The sequence below is a fragment of the Pongo abelii genome, chromosome 5, assembly GCF_028885655.2.
Source record: "Pongo abelii isolate AG06213 chromosome 5, NHGRI_mPonAbe1-v2.0_pri, whole genome shotgun sequence".
NCBI classification, from domain to species: domain Eukaryota; kingdom Metazoa; phylum Chordata; class Mammalia; order Primates; family Hominidae; genus Pongo; species Pongo abelii.
Genome location: NC_071990.2, coordinates 4,023,378 through 4,045,959, shown reverse-complemented (window position 1 = coordinate 4,045,959; position 22,582 = coordinate 4,023,378). Strand labels below are relative to the sequence as shown.

At 39.1% G+C, this 22,582-nt stretch overlaps 1 long non-coding RNA gene across 1 annotated transcript; it reads right to left on the bottom strand.

The window, feature by feature from the left end:
- Positions 1 to 592: 592 nt before the first annotated feature.
- LOC103890808 (uncharacterized) lies at positions 593 to 21,982 on the bottom strand. The gene is made up of 3 exons (XR_655102.4): positions 21,584 to 21,982; positions 3,946 to 4,098; positions 593 to 3,462 (listed from the first exon to the last, which is right to left on the bottom strand). It is a non-coding gene; the product is annotated as an uncharacterized LOC103890808 (long non-coding RNA).
- Positions 21,983 to 22,582: the final 600 nt, after the last annotated feature.

Here is a 22,582-nt window from a genome sequence, read left to right as displayed (position 1 = left end):
CCCTCTCCTGACCGACTGGAGAACCACTGGGAGGTTTGAGGCAGGAAAGAGACATAATGAGATTTGCATTTTTAAAAGATCCCTGGCAGAGATGGAACTGGATGGGAGGAGGTTGAGCTACTGGAAGCCGCTTCAGGATCTAGGGGTACAAGGTGAGCTCTTTTTTGGACACGTTGAGTCTGGTCTGAGGTTTTTTTTTGAGATGGAGTCTTGCTCTGTCGCCCAGGCTGGAGTGCAGTGGTGCGATCTCGGCTCATTGCAACTTCCGCCTCCCGGGTTCACGCCATTCTCCTGCCTCAGCCTCCGGAGTAGCTGGGACTACAGGCGCCTGCCACCACGCCCAGCTAATTTTTTGTATTTTTAGTGGAGATGGGGTTTCACCGTGTTAGCCAGGATGGTCTTGATCTCCTGACCTCGTGATCCGCCTGCCTCGGCCTCCCAAAGTGCTGGGATTACAGGAGTGAGCCACCGCGCCCGGCAAGTCTGAGGTTCTTATGACGCTTCCCAGAGTCTTAATAATCCAAATCCTACCCACTCCCAATTATAAATAACAGCAAAAAATAATAAACAATATTATTCCCTCATTCATTTATTCATCAAGCGTTTAGTGACCACCTATAATGTGCAGGTGTTGGGAATATAGCACATAACAATTTCTCTCTGTAAGGACTCACAACCCAGCACAGATAAGTGAACACAGGAATATAGTATGATAATGTTCTGCTATAGAAAGAGACTGAAGTAAATTTCCTCTTTTGCTATGAGACTTAGGTGGAACGAAAGAGTAGTGATGATTTTAAATATTATGGTAGTCCCGAAGTCATTCTCTTGCATTCCCAAAACTGACATACTCAACTCTTCAAATGTGTTTAATTTTTACATTATGAAAACATAAAATTATCCAAAAAAATTCTTCCTCCACAATTCCTTTTAGTTTCCACTAAATAGTATATTTATATTCACACATGAAGATATATTACACTGCTGAACACCAAGTAACTGAGGAGAGGTTGCAAATAGCTGGAGTAAACAGCAAATTGATTAAACCATAAGTTGATAGAAAGTTCAGACGTTGCACAAACCGTGATTGCTCTCACGACTGACACAAGCACAGCCCTGGGAGCACATCTTAAGTCGGCAATCTGGAAACACCCCCGTGGCCACCTGTTCCCCTTGCTGTTCTCAGTCCCAGACTCTGGACTTCATATTCACAGGCATACACACATCCCTGCAGACATCTGTTTTCAAGAAATGGTGGTGCCAAACTCCTCCTGGGAAATGTGCTGAGAAAATTCCTCTATCCATGAGCTGTGAAGAGCAGAAAGCAAACGGGAGGGGAGGGCCCTTCCAGCTGCCCCGCTCTTGCCCAATGGATGGCTGCCGTCCACCTGAGGGAACTCATTTCAATGACAGCCGCTAACATCTTCCAATGCTTCCCTGGTGTCTTGCTGTGACAGTTAATTTTGCATGTTAATGTGGCTAGGCTGCACTGTCCAAACATTTGGTCAAATGGTATTCTGGATGTTTCTGGGGTTTTTTTCAACGAGATTAATATTTAGATGAGTAGATGCTGAGTAAAGCAAATGACCCTTCATAATATGGGTGGGCCTCATCCAATCAGCTGAAGGTCTTAATAGAACAGAGACCGACTTCACCTGACCAGAAAGGAATTCTGCCAGCAGCCAGCCTTTGAACTCAACCTGCAACTCTTCCTTGAGTCTCCAATGTGCCAGCCCACTTCCATCTTGCAGATTTTGGACTTGCCAAGCCTCCAAGATTTTATGGGTCAGTTACTTAAATCTCTCTGTCTCTGTCTGTTTGTCTGTCTCTCTCTCTCTGCATCTCTCTATATTGTTGGTTCTGTTTCTCTAGAGAACTCTGACTAATATACTTGGATCATCTTCAGCTATGTGTCCAGATGTTTTGCCCCCAAGACCTGTAGTCAGCCTCTAGGGCCTCAGTCCCAGCATGGTTTCTGCACCTGCCATGCCGTGGTGTGGAAGGAAAGGTGAGAAGAAGGTGGGCTGCAATGGTACAACAGCGTTGGGCAGGAAACCTCGTGCTCAAGCCTTATGTGAGCCTTTTTGCCCCTAATGCCCTCCTCAACCCATCTATGAGAACGTGAGGCTTCCAATTGTGCTGCATTTAATTTGAAACGGTGGCAGAGTAAGACTGTACCAGAAAGTTCCCATTGAACCCTGGCCATCGACGCAGCCCCTATAACGGGTCAAGAGCGTGCCAGCCCCTCGCCTCTCTGCATTCATGAGCATTGGTTGAGTACATGCTGTGACTGACCGGTGTTGGTACAATGGGCACAGAGATTAATAAGACACAGCTACTGCCCCCAGGGAGCCAGAATTTCATATCCCTTTTCTTTTATTCTTCCACAAAACTGGAAACATCATCCAGACATCAGAATTTCAAGATTTTTTAAAAAAAATCCTTTCAGAAACCACTTAAAGGGAAAACCTACTGATCACCAACTGAGGGCTGAATTTTGACAGCCCCTAACATCCAGGTGACTATACCCAGGGGCATAACAGAATTCAAGTGCTAAGGAACCACAGGCATTTTAAAGATAAATTTGGTAGCATTTTTAAGCACTGCTGTTAAGCCTGTCTGTTCTACTCCCTGAATTGGGGGCATAGCTTTTAGGTTCTTGAAAGTGAGGCTACATCCATTACAGGTCAGATTCTTAAAAAGGGACATGCGTAAGAGTTTATAGAGTTTTAAAATACATATATTTTTAAATTGTAGTCAAAATAGAGCACTTGGAGGTAATTACAGGCTTCCTTTAGAAGAAGTAAACGTGATTCAAAACTTCTTTCCCAGGAGGCTGTGTAGTTGTATTCACATTGTCGTCACTAGGTGGCAGCAGAGGGACTTCTGTGACTTTCAACCATTGGCTTTGGAAGGGATGGGGGAGGGGAGGCAGCTGACTCAGACTTCATTTTGGTGTAGGTGAGTGTGCGGCTTTTTCTCTGGGCAGCAACTATGTCAAACCACCATAGTATCTATTAATGTCAAATAAGTACCCCACAGTATAGAATTGATTTTAATACATCATTATCAGTATGTGGCCAACGGGGAAATTTGCTAGATCTCAGATGCACTTTGTCCCCATTGTGTGGCCTTTCCTTGGTGTTTTTGAATAGTAGAGATAATCTAGTTTTAAAGCTGGTACTTTTGTGAATGTGTACTTTCATAGCTCCATGTCTCAGTCACCCCTAGAGTATTCACTTAGAATATTAAGTGAATAATATAGAATACCCCCAGGAGTATTCACTTCTCTCTTCTCAGGCTGCCTTGGTACAGACAAATATATTGTCCCCAACTTCCTGCCTTGTGCCCCAAGAAGTCTTACTAAAATAGTACATATGGAAACAGCAGAATGTGACTCTGTTCTCTGTGTCTGGAAATGAATGGATCAACCCCCAGTTAGGGATGCTGTAGAGATGTTTCCTGGATTGAGAAAGATAAATATTAAATTAAAAGGTGACCAAAGTTCCTTCTAATTCTAGGATTCCATTACTTATAAACATACGGCAATTACAACAAGCCAGCGCCCCACAGTACCTCCCAATGAGCCCGCTTAGGGGATACCCTCCTTAAGACACGTTCAGATCATGCAGTAGCTACAGTTTATACCACTCAGCCTTGAGCTAGAGGAGCTGCTCCACCAGCCCCTTCCTCTGTTTTCCGCCCCTGCATGGGCCCTTCCTCCAAAGCCTTTATCACTGCATGGTCTTACATTTACTCGGGTGCTTGTTGCATCAATGTCTACCTCCTATCCTTCACTGAAAGCTGCAAAGGACAGAGACTAGGTCTGTCTGTGCTCAGCACTGTACCCCACACTTCAGAGTAGGAGCATAATTGTTGAATGAACGACTGCATGCCAGTCCCCCTCGGGCCCATCGCTTTTCAGGATGGAAACCATCTGCAGACCTGGGCATCTTCATGTCCATTTCTCAGTTTCTGAGCTGGTCCTGGCTTTCTGCAGCTCAACCTGGTGCTCACAGGAGAGCTTGAGAACTCTAGAGAAGCAGGTGATTGGCCCTCTGAATAAGGTTCCTTCCAGCAAAGTTTACACTGTTTGACCTGCCAAAACAAAGACTTGACTTGAACTGTTCCATCACATTGTAATTCCAGTGTCTTGGGCTGCCCCTCCCATTCAGAAGAGAGTTCTTTATGTCTGCAATAGACCCACATACCTCTCCATCTTTAATTAGAACCATCAGAACACTGCCACTTTTGTTCTGCTTCCAAAATTCCCAAAATGGGTGATTTTGCCCCCAAAGGACTCACATATCAGTGTAGCCCTAGTGGGAAGCAGGACAGAGGGCATCTCCCAGGCATATCAGACAGCATAGGGGGAAAGGATGCCAACATATGTTAGGATGTGACCTGATGTGACCTAATATGACCCTTGACAGGTTCTTACTTCACATGTTGGTTTTAGTTTCTTCCTTTGTAAAAACAGAAGGTTTGGTCAGATAGCATCTCAAGTCTCTTCCACTCCTGAAAATCTGTAATTATGCCTGGGTCATGTGGCTCAAGGGCAACTATCCCAACCCAGGTGAAGATATCCCATTTCTGGTCACACTAGTTTGAGGCCTGCTTTAGTAGATATATTTCAATCCCCAAAGAAACTATAAAATGATAGGAGCTTTTCCCTAGATTTTCTAACCTTCTCCTTAACACATTATGGCTGAATCTCTTACAGATGTTTCTTGACAGATCATAGTGAAATTACCTCTCAAGAATGACAACAATCAAATGGAACTTTGTCATTTTTTAATTTAACATTACTATTTTGAGTTTCCTCAAGGATTTCCAAAGGCCTACATGATTATGGCACAATGGGTAATTTTTCTGGGGCCCAATTTTAGTAGCAGATGCCACACTGAGCCGCTCGGCCAATCGATGGGCCTGCCCACCTCCAGTCTCCACAGGGAGGGGCAGCCCTGTTTTTCTCTGCTTCCCTTAGCATACTCAGTGACCATCATGAAGTGATAAAAGTTTCACTTCTTTAATGCAAACAGCACCCGAAGAGAGTCTAGTGTTTATGCTGGTGACGAAAGTTGAAAGAAAGTGAATAGCTGTAAGAAAATGACAGTTCTTCCAGAAAGTGGAAGTTTTAGCTAATTATGGCATGGTAGTAGCTCTAGTCTTTCAAGGGACAGAGAGTGTGTGGGAAATCCCTCAGTATTTTTTTTCTCTCCTTTTTCTCCATTCTCTGGTGCCCCAACCCTCAGGCAAGCCCACAGCAGGCTCGGTGCAGCACTGAAAGAGGCCAGCAACAGAAATCCGCAGGAGCTACAACTCTAAGGGAGAGAAACCCTGCTCTCAGTTCAGCAGAACTGCAGCTCCAAGAAGGTGCCACAAACACTGTTGCCTCTCTCTCTTCCTCTCTCTCTCCCACCCTCTCTCTCCCAGCACTGCTGTAAGGCAGTCACAGAAGTGGGTAGTTACTGGCTGGACAACCATAAAATAAAGCCTCAGGGAACCAGAGGTGCTAAGGAGAGAGCAGAGAGAGAAGAGTTTGGGAAAGCATACAGCATTATCCCCAGAGAAGTAAAAAATAAATAAATAAATAAATAAAATAAGAGTGTCTGGGAAAGGAACTCCATAAAGAGGTTTATGAACTCCTGGCTAACCGCTGGCCTGAGCATGTATAAATCTGATCCTAAGTGGCATTCAAAAGACCTTGAGGACTGAGCTTAAGAGACAGGTCTCCCCAGTTCCAGTCTGACCTCTTGGGTAAGAAGCACTCACAGGGAGCACCCACTTGGGAATGATCTGAGTAGCATTGAAAGGCTTTGAAAATTGAACTAACATTGGAATTGCAGCTCAGAGAAGGTGGGTTGAAATGTGAGGCCTGAACTTAACCAGGTCAAGTGCCCGCCAAAACAAAAATGTCAACATCTTCCGTGGGATTTAAACAAGACCTGAAGTCTTATATATAATAATCAAAATGTTCAGGGTACACTCAAATAGTATTCAGCGTATAAAGAACCATGAAAACCTCAACATGTATGGGAAAAGTCAATCAACAGATGCCAGTGCCATGACGACACCAACGCTGGAAGTATCCGACAAAGCTTTTAAAATGCTTGTATGAGCAATCTTGAACACTCTTGAAGAAAAAGCAAAAATACAAGGTATCATTAAAGAAATAGAAGACATACAGGACAAAGATTAGAAATTTTAGAGTTGAAAGTACAATAACCAATATTAAAAAAAAACACATTAGATTGGTTCAGTACCACAAAGGATGTGACAGAGGAAACAGTGAATTTGAAGATACATCAAAAAAAGACGGAAAAAAGGTTGAAAAAAATCTAGTAGGGCTTCAGGTACATATAAGACAATAATAAAAGTTCCAATGTTTGTATCTCTGGAGTTTTAGAGGACAAGAGAAAGAGTGCAGTGCTGAAAAAAAATTTGAAAAAACAATGGCTGAAGACTTCCCAAGTTTGGCAAAGGATATAACCCACAGATTTAAAAAGCTGAGTGAACTTTTAACAGGACAAATACAAATAAAATTATGCACAGATGCATCACAATGAAATTGTTGAAAAATAAAAAGAATGAAAAAAGTTTTAAAGCAGCCACAGAAAAAACAATGCATTGCCAATAGAGGATTTTCAATTTTAGTAACTATAGATTTTACATCAGAAACTGTGGAGACCACAAGGAAGTAGAACAACATTTTAAAGTAGAGAAGGAAGGAAGGAAGGAACTATAAACTCAGAATTCTGTGAAATAAATACATTCTTAGATGAAGGAAAACTAAGAGAATTCATGACCAGTGTACCTACTTAAGAGATTTGCTAGACAAGTTCTTCAGGCTGAAAGGAAATGATCCAAGAAGAAATCTCAGAACTTCAGTAATAAAAGGGAACAACAGAAATGGTAAGTATCTGGGTAAATATAATAGACTGTTTTTCTCTTTTTGAGTACTTTAAAACATATCTGATGTTTGAAAGCATAGGGTATAACATTGTCTGATGGAGTTTTCAATGTGTGCAGATGTAGTACATAAACGAGAAAGGAAACCTAGTGGTAAGTTTTACACATTCCAATTAAAGTGGTAAAATGCTGATTATAAATTGCCATTAAAGTGTTAAGTTTGTATTTTTTTAAATCCCTAGAGCAACCACTAAAATTTTATATGAAAAGATATGGTTAAAATCAAAATAAATGTAGATAGAATGCTAAAAAAAAAAAAAAGAAAGAAAGTTCAAATAATACAAAAGGCAGGAAAGAGAAGACAGGAAGAAAACACAAATAATAAAATGGAAGACCTAAATTCAAACATATAATTACATTAAATGTAAATGCTCTAAACAATATCTAGTTTTTACCTCAACTTTGATCTCCCTTTAAGGAATCCTAACTAAAAGATTTTGGAGACTTCCAGAAACCACTGGACCATACTTCTAGAATCACTGCATTTGAATTTTTATCATTTAAAAATAACTGAAAGTGTTGAAAATGGTTGGCTCTGGAGAGTTGGCATTGTGATGGCTTCAGGGAGAGGTCTGAAAAGGAACTAATTTTTTGTTTAATCTACATGATCTGACATAGGCTGCAATACATGAGTTAATGTCTTTTACTACCATATAGTTTTCAACTATTTATCTAGCATGGTGGTGGGCACCTGTAATCTCAACTATTTGGGAGGCTGAGGCAGGAGAATCGCTGGAACCCATGAGGCGGATGTTACAATGAGCCAAGATCATGCCATTGCACTCCAGCCTGGGCAACAAGAGTGAAACGCCATCTTAAAAAAAAAAAAAAGAAAGAAAGAAAGAAAAGAAAAAGAAAAACATCAGACTTAATCTGCACTATAGACCAAATGGATCTAATATTTACAAAACATTTCATCAAACAGCTGCAGAATACAGATTCTTTTTCTCAGCACATAGATCATTTTCAAGGATAGACCATTTGTTAGGTCACAAAACAAGTTTTAAAACATTCAAAAAATTGAAATCATATCAAGCATCTTATCTGACCACAAAGGAAAAAACTGGAAATTAATAACAAGAGGAATTTTGGAAACCATACAAAAACATGGAAATGCAACAATATGCTCCTGAATGATAATGGAAACACAACATACCAAAACCTATTGGATACAGCAAGAGCAGTATTAAGAGGGTAGTTTATAGATGTAAGTGCCTACATCAAAAAAGAGGAAAAACTTCAAATAATCTAATGATACATCTTGAAGAATTAGAAAAGCAAGAGCAAACCAAATCCAAAATTCGCAGAAAGAAGTAATAAATATCAAAGTAGAAATAAAGAAAACAATACAAAAGATCAATGAAACAAAAAGTTGGGCTTTTGAAAAGTAAAACAAAATTGACAAACCTTTAGCCAGACTAAGAAAAAAGAGAAAAGATGCAAATTAATAAAATCAGAAATGAAAAAGGAGATAATACAAATGATACGGCAGAAATTCAAAGGATCATTAGTAGCCACTGTGAGTAACTATATGCCAGTAAATTGGAAAGCCTAGAAGAAATGGACAAACTCCTAGACACATACAACCTACCCAGATTGAACCAGGAAGAAGTATAAAACATGACCAGACCAATAACAAGTAACAAGATTGAAGCCATAATAAAAAGTCTTCCAGTCAAGAAAAGCCTGGAACCCATGACTTCACTGCTGAATTCTACCAAATATTTAAAGAACTAATACCAATCTTACTCAAACTTTTCCAAAAATAGAGGAGCAGGGAATACCTCCAAACTCATTCTTTGAAGCCAGTATTGCCCTGATACCAAAACCAGACAAAGAAACATGAGAAAAAAGAAAACTACAGGCCAATAGCTCTGATTAGTACTGATGCAAAAATTCTCAAAAAAAAATACTAGCAAACAAAATTCAACAATACATTAGAAATAACATTCACCATGACCAAGTAAGATTTATCCCTGGGATGCAAAAATGGTCAACATATGCAAATCAATGTGATACATCATATCAACAGAGTGAAAGATAAAAACAATAATCACTCCAATTGATGCTGAAAAAATATTTGATAAAATTCAATATCCCTTCATGATAAAAAAAAAAACCTCCAAAAACTGGGTATAGAAGGAACATACCTCAACATAATAAAAGTCATATATGTCACATACATGGCTACTGTCATTCTGAATGGGAGGAAAAATAAAAGTCTTTCCTCTAAGATCTGGAACACGACAAGGATGCCCACTTTCACCACTGTTATTCGACATAGTACTGGAAGTCCTAGCTAGACCAGTCAGACAAGAGAAAGAAGTAAGAGGCGTCCAAATTGGAATGGAAGAAGTCAAATTATCCATGTTTGCAGGTGATATGATTTTGCATTTGGAAAATCCTAAAGACTACACATACAAAAAAAAACTATTAGAACTGATAAACAAATTCAACAAAGTCGCAGGATATAAAATCGACTTACAAAAATCAGTACCATATCTATATCCCCACTATGAACAGTGTGAAAATTTAAAAAGTAATACCATTTACAATAGCCACAAATAAAAGTAAATACCTAGGAATTAACAAAAGAAGTGAAAGATCTCTACAATAAAAATCATAAAACACTGATGAAAGAAACTGAAAAAGGCACCAAAAAATGAAAAGATATTCCATGTTCATGGACTGGAAGAATCAATATTGTTAAAATGTCCATACTACCAAAGCAATCTACAGATCCCATGCAATGCCTATCAAAATACCAATACCATTCTTTACAGAAATAGAAAAAACAATCCTAAAATGTATATGGAACCACAAAAGCCAAAGTTATCCTGAGAAAAAAGAATAGCCAAAGCTATGCTGAGAAAAAAGAACAAAACTGTAGGAATCACATTACTTGACTTTAAATTACACTACACAGCTATAGTAACCAAAACAGCACAGTACTGGCACAAAAACAGACACATAGACCAATGGAACAGAATAGAGACCCCAGAAACAAATCCATTCATCTACAGTGAGCTCATTTTTAGTAAAATGGAGATCATTATGTCAGGTAAAATAAGCCAGGCACAGAAAGACAAACACCACATGTTCTCACTTATTTGTGGGAGCTAAAAATCAAAACAACTGAACTCATGGATATAGAGAGTAGAAGGATGGTTACCACAGGCTGGGAGGGGTAGTAGGGGGCTGACAGGGAGGTGGGGATGATTACTGGGTACAAAACAAAGTAGTTAGAAAGAATGAATAAGACCTACTATTGACAGCACAACAGAGTGACTATAGTCAACAATAACTTAATTGTACATTTTAAAATAACTAAGAGTATAACTGGATTGTTTATAGCATAAAGGGTAAATGCTTGAAGGGCTGAATACCCCATTCCCCATGATGTGATTATTTCACTTTGCATGCCTGTATCAAAGTGTCTCATGTACCCCATAAATATATACACCTACTATGCACCCAGAAAAATCAAAAATAATTAAAAAAAATAAGTATTGGATTGCCGGGCACAGTGACTCACGCCTGTAATCCCAGTACTCTGGGAGGCCAAGGTGGGCAAATCATGAGGCCAGGAGATCGAGACCATCCTGGCTAATATGGGAAAACCCAATGTCTACTAAAAATACAAAAAAGTAGCCAGGCATGGTAGCATACGCCTGTAGTCCCAGCTACTAGGGAGGCTGAGGCAGGAGAATCGCTTGAACTAGGCAGGCGGAGGTTGCAGTGAGCTGAGATCATGCCACTGCACTCCAACCTGGGTGACAGAGCGAGACTCTATCTCAAATAAATAAATAAATAAATAAAAATAATGATTGGCAAGTTTGTGGAGAAATTAGACCTTTTGTGCACTGTTGGTAGGAATGGTGCAGCCACTAAGGAAAATATTATGGCAGATCTTCAAAAAATTAAAAATAGAGTTACCATACAATTCAGCAACTCCACTTTTAAGTATATACCTCCCAAAATTGAAAACTAGGAGTCAAAGAAGTATTTGCACACCTATATTCATAGCAGCATTTTTCACAATAGTCAAAATGTGGAAGCAACCCAAGTGTCCATCAGCAGATGGACAGATAAACAAAATGTGGTGTGTGTGTATATATATATAAATATATATATATATAAAGAAGGACTGAAATTCCGACACATACTATGATATAAATGAACCTTGAAGACATGCTAAGTGAAATAAGCCAGTCACAAAAAGACAAATACTGTATGATTCTACTTATATAAGATACCTAGAAAAGTCAAATTTATAGAAACAGGAATAGAATGGTTTAATATTAAGAAATATATTAGTTTTATGCAAGGCATCAGTAAAAAATAGAATATTTTCATTAACACCAAGAAAGTATTCAATAAAATCCATCATCCATTCCTGCTGAAAACTGTTCAAAAATTAGAACCAGAGCAACAATGCATTAATATGAAAAGGCTCTCTCTCCCAAACCAAAAACCAACATCACATTTAAAACCCTAGAGGATATCCTCTGTAACAATTACTAATTTATATTTTGGAAATTGTAGCCAACACAAAAATATATGAACCAAATAAGAGTTATATTTATAGTAAGAAAAAGAAAGTATATATCACTGTTTGTAGGCAATATTTCTAGTGATCTAAAAGCATATTCTACAGCTGACAGAGAACCCTTCTTTCTCTTCATCTTCACTCCTCTCAACTTGATTCAAGTTCACCTTTTACCTGAACGTTTATCACCTTTAATTACTCTTTCTTGCCTTAATCCATTTTACAATATTGCAGCCAGTTTGGACTTCTAAAGACATCTTTCTGCAGACAGTTATCCAGGTGACCTTGAATCAACACAGTTCTTCTCCCTTTCTCATTCGTAGTTTTCAAGAATAAGTATAAAATGTGCTGGGAATGCAGTGTCCTGAGATAGGCAGAGGCTGGCCACAACAGCCTGGGCTTTATTGCATTTCCCCTCCAGAAACGGGATGTCCTTCAGTGCTTTGTCCCAGTGATCCCCCAGGACCCCAGAGTGTAAAACACAGAGTGGGTTGCTTTCTGGGATCCCTCACCTGCAGTGCAAGTGCAGGATGTACAGACAAGACTCCATCTGCCCAGGGCAGCTTTCCTGAGCCTTGAGGGACCAGCTTACAATGGACCTTAGGCTTCTGTTGTTCCTGGCTACCTTTCTGTGAGTAATAAACCCACTTCATGTAACCTGATGTGCGGGTGGGTGATAAGTTGATAACCAGTGTATAGTGAATCTGCTCACACTTTCCACTTTAAATTCCCAGTACCTTCTTTGTTCTTAGAATGAAATCCAAACTCTGAACACACCCATAAGGTTTTAAATGAGCTGGCCATTTTCTATATAATATTTAATACCTGAAATTATTTTATGCATTTGTCCACCTATTACTTTTGCCTTCCTCCACTGGAATGTGAACTCCATAGAAGCAAAGCATTTACGTATCTGGTTCATCCCCATCTCCTTAGTGCCCAGGACAGGCCTGGTACATAGTAACCACTCAATAAGCACCTCTTGCAGACATAAAAGAATGAATTTCAATTCTGAGCATTGATAATTTATGAAATAAAGTAAAAATTTTTCTGGGAAAGTTTCATGGGGAAAGGTTTTATCACAGCACTCAATAGCCAAAAATTTCAACGTGAAATTAATGAAAAGAAATGAAATTACCCAGAACACAATGGAATATTTTAAAATGGGTTTGAGATCAGCAATTGGTACTTAATATGAGTTTCTGAAAATATGACAGCAACAGAAAAGTTGATCTTAGCTTCTGAAAGTTAATAAAGCTGAGTACAAAGTCTAAGAGATTACTGCCTAGAAATCCACAATTAATCAAATTAACTCCAACTACATTAAATAGATTTGTGGCCTTAGGCAAATCTGCCATTACTTTATTTAAGTTAGGAAGGAATTTATTGCTTTTCAGTATGCAGGGTCAGTGACAGAAAAGCTGAAACATCCATGGATCATCTCATGTTTTTACCCTATTTCTTCTGAATGAATAAGTAGATGTTGTCAACTTGCCACTTCTATAGTTTGGATATGGTTTGTTTGGCCCCTCCAAATCTCATGTTGAAGTGTGGTCCTCAGTGTTAAAGGGGGGCCTAATGGGAGGTGTATGGATCATGGGGGCAGACTCTTCATGAAGAGATGGAGGATGGGGGTAGTAGGTATCAGTGAGTTCTTACTCTGTTAGCTCCCAAGATAACTGGATGTCAAAAAGAGCCTGGCACCTCCCACCTATCTCTCTTGATTTCCCTCTTGGAAGTGATCTCTGCACAAGTCAGCTCCCCTTTCCCTTCCACCAGGAATGGAAGCAGCCTGAGCTGCTCACCAGAAGCAGATGCTGGTGCCATGCTTCTTGTACAGCCTGCAGAACCATAAGCCAAATAAACCTCTTTTCTTTATAAACTACCAGCTACATGTATTCTTTTATAGCAACAAAAACAGACTGCAACACCAGCCTTGCTAAATGCTGCCAATACCTTAATGAAGTAGGTGATCACAGCAGATAAATGGCAGATCATTTTATATAATCATGTTATATTATTTGTCTTAATCTCACGTGATTAATAGCAGCAGTAATATATTAATTCCATCTGGCCTGGGTACCTGTGGAGTCACTGTAAGGCATGTAATTAGATTTATAAGGGCTGTCTGCAATTATAATTTGGCTTAAAACATTTGGAGGTATGAAATGTGCACTACATTTCTGCTCCATGAAATTCTACGGATGCTTTAGAATGAAAACAGTTATTCAAGAGAATAATCACATTGTATTATGATAACAAAGTGTTACATTGGCTGGATTGAACCCGCGATTTTTCTGTAATTTTTCTATCAATGAATGCACTTACTACAATTTAACTCAGCTTGCCTAGCATGATCAAAGATACTGTTGGGGGAGAGGAATCAGCAAGGATCCTAGCCTAGCTGGGGACTCAAGACATGACTTTGGCATGATATTATCAATTGCAGGCCACAGCAGTGAGGATGAGGAAGTCCAATGGACAAGTGGAGTCCCAAAGTAGGTGCACTGGGGGCATAAAAAATCCAAGGGGTCAAGTGCAAGAGACCAAATGCATAGGGGTCAATAATTTAAAGCAGTCATTATGACCTTCCTCTATGAGGTGAATGTAAGCACTTCCAAATTTAAAAGAAAGACATGAGTAGTCAGCAGAGAAAGAGAAACTATAAAAAAAAAAAGCCAAATAGAAATTTGAGAATTGAAAAATAGAATACCTGAAATTTAAAAATGCGCTAAGTGAGCTCAATAGCAGAATTGAGAGAGAATAATGTCAGTGAATTTAAAGATAGATCAGTAAAAATTACCTACCTGTAAAACAAAGAGAAAAAGGATTAAAAGTAGGTAAATGGCCACAGGAATCTGTGGGACAATCTCAATATCACTGGAGTCCCTGAACAAGGGATGAAAGATATCAGGACAGACAAAATATTTGACAAAACAATGAACAAAAATTCCTCAAATATGGCAAAAGACATAAATTCATAGATTCAAGAAGTCTAGAAAGACCAAACAAAATAAACTCAAAGAAAACCATGTAACACACATCAAAATTAAACTGCCAAAAATCAAAGATAAATATCTAGAAAGCAGCCATAGCAAAATGATATATTTTGCATAGGAGAGCAACAACTCAAATACTACAGATACTAGTGAATACTAATGATTCCTCATCAGAAACCATAAAGGCAGTGGAGCAAAATCCTTAAAGTGCTGAAAGAAAAAAAAATGTCAACTCAGAATTCTATATGCAGTGAAAATATCCTTCAGGAATGAATGTAAAATAAGGATATTCTCAGATGAAGAAAAACAAAGAGAATTCATTGCCAATACATCTAAGAAAAATTCCTAAAGGAAGCTAATGCGGAAGACAAATGTTCCTAGAAGAAAACTTGAAACTTCAGGAATGAATAAAAAACAGTAGAAAAGATAAATACCTAGTTAAATAATACTTTTCTTTTTTAAGTTATTGAAACTATGTATGAAGTTTGAAAGCAAAAATTGTAACACTGGGAGGGTGTCAATGTATCCGAAGGTAATACAGATGACAACTATAACATAAAGAGGGAGAGTAAAGAAACCTGTATGGTTGCCAGTCTTCAACATTTTACTTGAAGTTGTTAAATATTAAATCCAAACAAACTAAGAGTATGTATATATATACATATATATACACACACACACATATATATGTATATGTGTGTATATATAAAATAATATTATATACATATATTCTTTGGAACAACCACTGGAAAAATATATAAAGAGATTGATATGGTTTGGCTCTGTGTCCCCACCCAAATCTCACGTTGAACTGTAATCCCCATGTGTTGAAGATGGGGCCTAGTGGGAGGTGATTGGATCATGGGGGCAGACGTTTACCTTGCTGTTCTTGTGATAGTGAATTAGTTCTCATGAGATCTGGTTGTTTAAAAGTGTGTAGTGCTTCCCCCTTCATTCTCTCTCTCCTGTTCTGTCATGTGAAGATGTGCCAACTTCTCCTTCACCTTCTGCCATAACTGCCTACCCAGTCATGTTTCCTCTACAACATGCAGAACCATGAGTCAAGTAACCTCTTTTCTTTATAAATTCCCCAGTCCCAGGTAGATTGTTGGTTTGGGGTTTTTGTTGTTGTTTTGTTTTGTTTTACAGAGTCTTGCTCTGTCTCCCAGGCTGGAATGCAGTGCCACAGTCTCGGCTCAACCTCTGCCTCCTGGGCCCAAGCAATCCTCCACCTCAGTTTCCTGAGTAGCTGGGAGTACAGGCACGTGCCACCACATCTAGCTAATTTTTTTGTATTTTTTGTAGAAATGGGGTTTCACCACGTTGCCCAGGCTGGTCTCAAACTCCTGAGCTCAAACGATCCACCTGCCTCAGCCTCCCAGAGTGCTGGGATTACAGTTCAGGTAGTTCTTTATAGCAGTGTGAGAATGGACTAATACAGACATAAAGCCAAAACAAAACAAAACAAAACAGAAACAAAAAACAAACAAACAAACCACCCTAATGGATAAGTTAAAATGGAATACTAAAAATAATTCAAAGATGGTAAGGAGGGAGAAGAGAAGAGCAAAAACAAATAGAAAAATAACAAAATAGGAGATCTACATCTAATTATATCAATAATCACATTAAATGTAAATGGTCTAAATATATCATTTAAAAAACAAAGATTGTCAGATTGGATTTTTAAAAAAACAAACAAACAACTATATGTTGTCTATGAGAAACCCACTTTAAATATAATGATACACATATATTAAAAGTCAAAGAATAAAAACAGATAAACCATGCAAACACTAATCAAAAGAAAACTGTGTTGTCTACATTAATATAAAAAATAGACTTCATATAAAGGAAAATTACTTACCAGGGATAAAAAGGGACAGTACAAAATAATAAAGGTCAATTCATCAAGAAGACATACAGTCATCAGTTTGTATACACCTAACAACAGAGCTCCAAAATGCATGAAGCAAAAACTGATTGAACTGAATAGAGAAATAGTCACATTTACAATTACATATGGTGACATCAACATTCCTCTCTCAGTAATTTATGGAACAAGGAGACACAAAGTCAGTAAGTGACAATGAATGATAGGATGCACATTCTTTTGACAACACATGGAATGTTCACTGCAATAAGCCACATACTACTGGATATAAAACTAACAAGTGTAAAAGAATTGGATTCATACAAAGAATGTTCTTGGAATACAGTGGAATTAAACTAGAAATAAGAGAAAGATCATGAAAAATCCCCAAATACAGCTGGGCACAGTGGCTCACGCCTGTAATCCCAGCACTTTGGGAGGCCAAGGTGGGAGGATCGTGAGATCAGGAGTTTGAGACCAGCCTGGCTAACACAGTCAAACCCCGTCTCTACTAAAAATACAAAAAGTTAGCTGGGCATGGTGGTGGGCGCCTGTAGTCCCAGCTACTTGGGAGGCTGAGGTAGGAGAATGCCTTGAACCCAGGAGGAGGAGGCTGTGGTGAGCCGAGATCGTGCCACTGCACTCCAGCCTGGGGCCAGTGCGAGACTCTGCCTCATTTAAAAAAAAAAATCCCCAAATACTTAGAAATACCTTACCTTTCTCTCCCTTCAGGAAGGACACCTGAGGCACATGCTCTTCACTGGCACCCAGGCTACTATAGTAGAATTGAGTGTCAGTTGTCCACAGAGGTAACTTGGTTAATGATTTTACCCTTTATTGCCTGCCTTTCCTTGCCTCTTTTAATTCGCTACTCCTACACCAAGGTTTCCTGGAATCATTCCCCAAATAAACTCCTCTCTTGGGGTCTGCTTCTGGGAGACTCTAACCTAAGACAGCTGCATATACAGTTAATTCTCATTATTCATGATAATTAGATTTTCTAAAATCATAGCAAACACTGAATAAGTCAACACTGAACCATTGTTTCTAGAGGTAATCCAGCATTAGGTTCCTTTGAGTCTCTGGTTACATTTTCATCAGCCAGTCAATACATAAGCTTATCTGATGTGTCTTTCTATTGAAAGACACATCATTTAAAATACATATATATATATATATAGTTGATTCAATAATACTGAATTTGCTAACGGCATTATAAACTCAGGCCTGAATGAAGTCTATCTCACATTTTCTCTATGAGGCACATCACAGCCTTATTGCTTTTACACTAGATAGCAATTCAGCATTATGCTTGCAGTCTATTTTAAACAGCAAATCACCAAAAAAAGCACAAAAATATGAAAATATGTGGCATTAAGTAAACCCCAATAAGGACATTTATTTACAGTATGACAGCTGAAATAAGAAGGCAGAAGGTCACCTTGTTTGACCTCAGCTGTGAATATGTGCTTCAGGCAAGTCAAATTTTCCAACACTCCAGACATGTTGCAAATGCCCCATGAGTATTGCTTTAAAGTTTACAAATAGGCTGGGTGCAGTGGCTCACACCTGTAATCCCAGCACTTTGGGAGGCCAAGGCAGGTGGATCACCTGATGTCAGGAGTTCAAGACCAGCCTGGCCAACATGGTGAAACCCTGTCTCTACTAAAAATACAAAAAAATTAGACAGACATGGTGGTGCATGCCTGTAGTCCCAACTACTCTGGAGGCTGAGGCTAGAGAATCACTTGAGCCCTGAGGCTAGAGAATCACTTGAACCCAGGAGGCGGAGACTACAGTGAGCTGAGATCATGCCACCACACTCCAGCCTGGGAGAGAGAGCAAGACTCCGTCTCAAAAATAAAAAATAAAAAATAAAAAATAAATAAATAAAAATAAAGTTTACAAATAAATTTTAGCAAGTAGGCAAACTCTCAAATACACAAACTACAAAAAATAAGGATTGACTATGTTTTTCTAATCTTATTTAAAGTCAAGCTGCTGATTTATGGATGGAATTTTAAATTTACTTCTTTCTTATACAGAACAGAGAAGGCAGGAGCACCTTTGCTGAGTCAATAAGGATACCATCTGCCTACAAACCATGGATACCATTCTTGAACATTCTTCTCAGCCCTTAAATGCATGTAAATTATATAACATTGTGTTGAATACATATAATTGTCTTTGTGGCTCTCTGTGGTTGACTAAATTGTAGGTATTGTTCTTGTTCTTATGTATTCATTAGGACAGGTAAATTAATTTAAGCTGTGGTGTAAACAAGAAAAAATGGAATGACTCCAGAAAAGCAGCCATTTCTTACACAGTGTATCTATCAGTTCCAATCATTTTCAGAGGGAGAGTCCTCCAAAAATGATTTTTTTTTGCTACAGAAAGATAGCTGAAAAGTATCCTCAAATACAAGGTCAGGTTAATGCTTGTGCAACATACAGAAAGAGTGGATAAAAGAGCCTTGGATGAATGAACAAATCACGCAGGTGTAAAGCACTCAGACAGAGGTGATAACATGAGCCAAATGTTTACTTTTGAAATGACTTTCTTCTCTAAATTATAACGATGGGAAATAAGAAAAACACCCCAAAGCAGGTAATATTCCAGCATATTATTTTTAATATCTCTGACATATAAGATTGTGTTGGAAGGGGATACAAAGCCTAGCTAGGAAGAAGAAAAGAGGATTAATTTTGTAAAGGAGGCATAATAATGCCACAGGTTTAATTTATCTCAAGCAATGTCATCCAACTAAAGCAGGAAACAATTATGATACAGAACGTTGAACGTGGACTAATCATTTTAATGACGAATGGAAAAAGCCATAATAGATTTTTCACCCAGAAATTTATAGAGTTAAATAACACCATAGTTGCCTTCGCCACTCTTCCCAGTTCATTTCGGCACAGGAACTTGGCAACAGTCAAAGTCCTTTGTCTTTAGCTACCACTCACTGAAAAAACAACATTTCAAACCACAAAAACACTCATGTTAACACCTTCTGACAACTTAATAAAAAGGTAGCAACTGACTCACAACTTATTATCAAATGTGGAAAAGTACGCTCTAGAAGGAAACTTTCAGCAGCTCATCCATCATCCAACAAACCTTCACAGAGTACAGTATTTTCTGTCAAGCAGTGCGTCCAGAAATGAGAAATGAGGTTGAATATAGGGTAGAATTCTTCCCAGGATATGCCCCTTGTAATAAAATAGATTACTAATCAGACATAAAACACAGTGACATAGGGGCCAGAAGAAAGAAATGCCCAGGAGACTGTAAGAGCTCAGGACAGGACTAACCAGTGGGTGGGTCGGAGGAGATTCCTGGATATGCCAGTGCCTGGAATGAGAGAACCTGGAAACAGAGAAACTGAGCATCCCAAGTTCATCTGAAATGGGAAGTTAACGTGTGAGGCTGGAAAGAGGTGCCTGAGAAGGTAGGCAAGGGCAAATCTTGTGGGCCTTATTTGCCAGTGCTAAGCAGCTTGGGTTTGTTAAGCAGGCAAAGGGGACTCACTAAGAGATTTTCAGTCAAGGGGAGAGATTGGGGAGAATCGTGTGGAGTGTAAGATTTAAAATTTAGGGAGACCAGCCTGGAAGCAGGGAGAGAATGGATTGCAGAGGTGGGACTAAATTAGCAAAACTGGGAAGTGGCTGCTACAGGAATCCAGGTAACAGTAATCTCAAAATCAATGAGGGCATGAATTAAGACCATGTAGAGGGCTATGAGATGAGGGGGGAAATTAAAAAAATATATTTAGGAGACAGAATCACTAGTATTTGATGAATGATAGATGTGAGGTGTCAGTGAGGTAAGGGAATCAAAGATTCTTCCAGATTTCTAGCTTGCACTGTTAATTGGGACGGTGTATCAGAATTGTTCCTCAAGACTGAATGTGACAGACTTTGTATATGCTGTAACAACAGTATCTGATGATGTAAATATTGCAAATATTACGGATTAATAATGTAATTTACGGATTAATAATGTAAATTATTAATGTAATTTAATGTAAATTAATAATGTAATTTACGGATTAATGATGTAAATTATTGGAAATAAAAATTATCACGACTGACAGAGTCATCATGTAACATTCTACTCTGATATCTTAAGATACTCTGTGATCTTAAAAAAGAAACATTCACACTACCACTGAGCACAACACTGTGAAGTTGATATGCTGACCCCAAAGATTCATTATAGCCGGAGACAACACCTCCTGGGCACCTGCTAAGAGAGTCTGAGATTCTCTGAACCCAAAGAACATCAACGGCCCTCCTAGGCAGCATCAGTCCCCTGCAATCAATAAGACAGGATCTAACCAGACCGGAGGACCCCCCCCAAGATTTTCATAAGCTCCAGGGGAAGCTGGTTATATAACAGGGTGAAGATTAGAGCTTTAGAGAGGTCTTGACTGAGTTTCTGCCTTTCCTACTCTTATCCAGAATCATTACACCCTGAAGATATATCTGGAGTCCAGGATTTCACTGAGAACTGGATAGCTGGGCATGCCAATTGTATCTTCAATGGCTCTCTGCTTGCTCTCAGCACGGAATCCAAACTCCTTAGCACAGATACAATGACCTTCAAGCTCAGGTGGAGCATCTACCAAAATCACAATGGTACCCTTTTGCTGCAACTGGCCCTCCCACCCACAGAGCCATGGCAGCCATGTTTACAAGGCATGGTCTGGACACCTCTTAACAGTTTAGTAAACCAAATACGGACCCAAGATGACCCTCTGCCAGGAATGTCTGTCTCTTTAACCATCTCCTTTCTCTCAAATGCTGGATATAATGGGGCTTTAGTAAATGACAGCTGGTAGATACGCAAATGATTTCTCCAATAGGAAAAACATTCCTCCCGAGGTGATGGTTTTATTGCTCTATGGGATATTAACCAGTTTTGTTTCTAACTTTGCAATCTATTCCAGCATTCTTTTTTTTACATTGACTATATCAAACTAGTCTTTTAACTTCTTCTTTAGCACCCTGTTGGTTCCCTAATTAACGAGCTAAGTAAATCTTTGACACATGCTCTTTCTATATTTTTAAAATTATACTTTGAAAAAGATAAGCTAATTACCCACACCCCACTCTTTTCTGTGGTAGGTATAAGCCTGAGAGTAGTTTGCTTGCATTGCAAAAGGTTTCACTATCAAAATATGCTTACCAGTATGAGATTTTAAAAATATTTCCATGACAGCTGTTTCATCTTCTGGAAATGAATGAGTCTTGTATTATCTGCAATATCTGATTACTGCATTTCCATTACCTCTGAGGTAACCTAACAGCCTTGGAGAGAGTCAAGGTCTCCGAGAGAGGGAGCTCAGCCTACCGACTACCACTTTGTAATATATGGAGAGACCGGGTGTGGTGGCTCACACCTGTAATCCCAACACTGGGTGGCCGAAGCGGGTGGATCACCTGAAAGCAGGAGTTTGAAACCAGTCTGACCAACAAGGTGAAACCCCATCTCTACTAAATACAAAAAATTAGCCGGGCCTGGTGGCGCACGCTTGTAACCCCAGCTACTCAGGAGCCCGAGACAGGAGAATTACTTGAACCCAAGAGGTGGAGGTTGCAGTGAGCCGAGATTGTGCCAGTGCACTCCAGCCTATGCAACAAGAGGGAAACTCCATCTGAAAAAAAAAAAAAAACCTCTGGAGAAAGGCTTTGGGATAAGCCCAAATTGTTCTATTTGACATTTGGTGTTGCCCCATCTACACTATTACCCAAATCTACCTGATGAAACTTAATGATAAAGTTACTTGAGACTTGGACTCTGCCCACCTGCAAGCCTCATGTCTTTGGGGAATTCACCTGATTAATCTTTCTGGGTCTCAGTTTCCACATCAGCTCAACAGGGCAATATGCTCAACAGGGCAATTTCCACATCAGCTCAACATGGCAATATCATTTTCCTTACAGGGTTGTCGAAAGACTTACAATTAGCCTGGCTCACTATAGGTAGTCCACAGGTGTCAGCTACATAAATCTAAAACTCCTAGGCATGCCTGGATAGGACAACTTGGGCACAGAATTTAGAGGGGTGGTTTTGTTTTGTTTTGTTTTGTTTTTTGGTTCTCTGGGAACCGGACAAGGTGACACAGCCAAGGCCCTTCCAACTCTTAAGAATTCTTCCCCAAAGAAAATAGTTTGCAAATGCCTC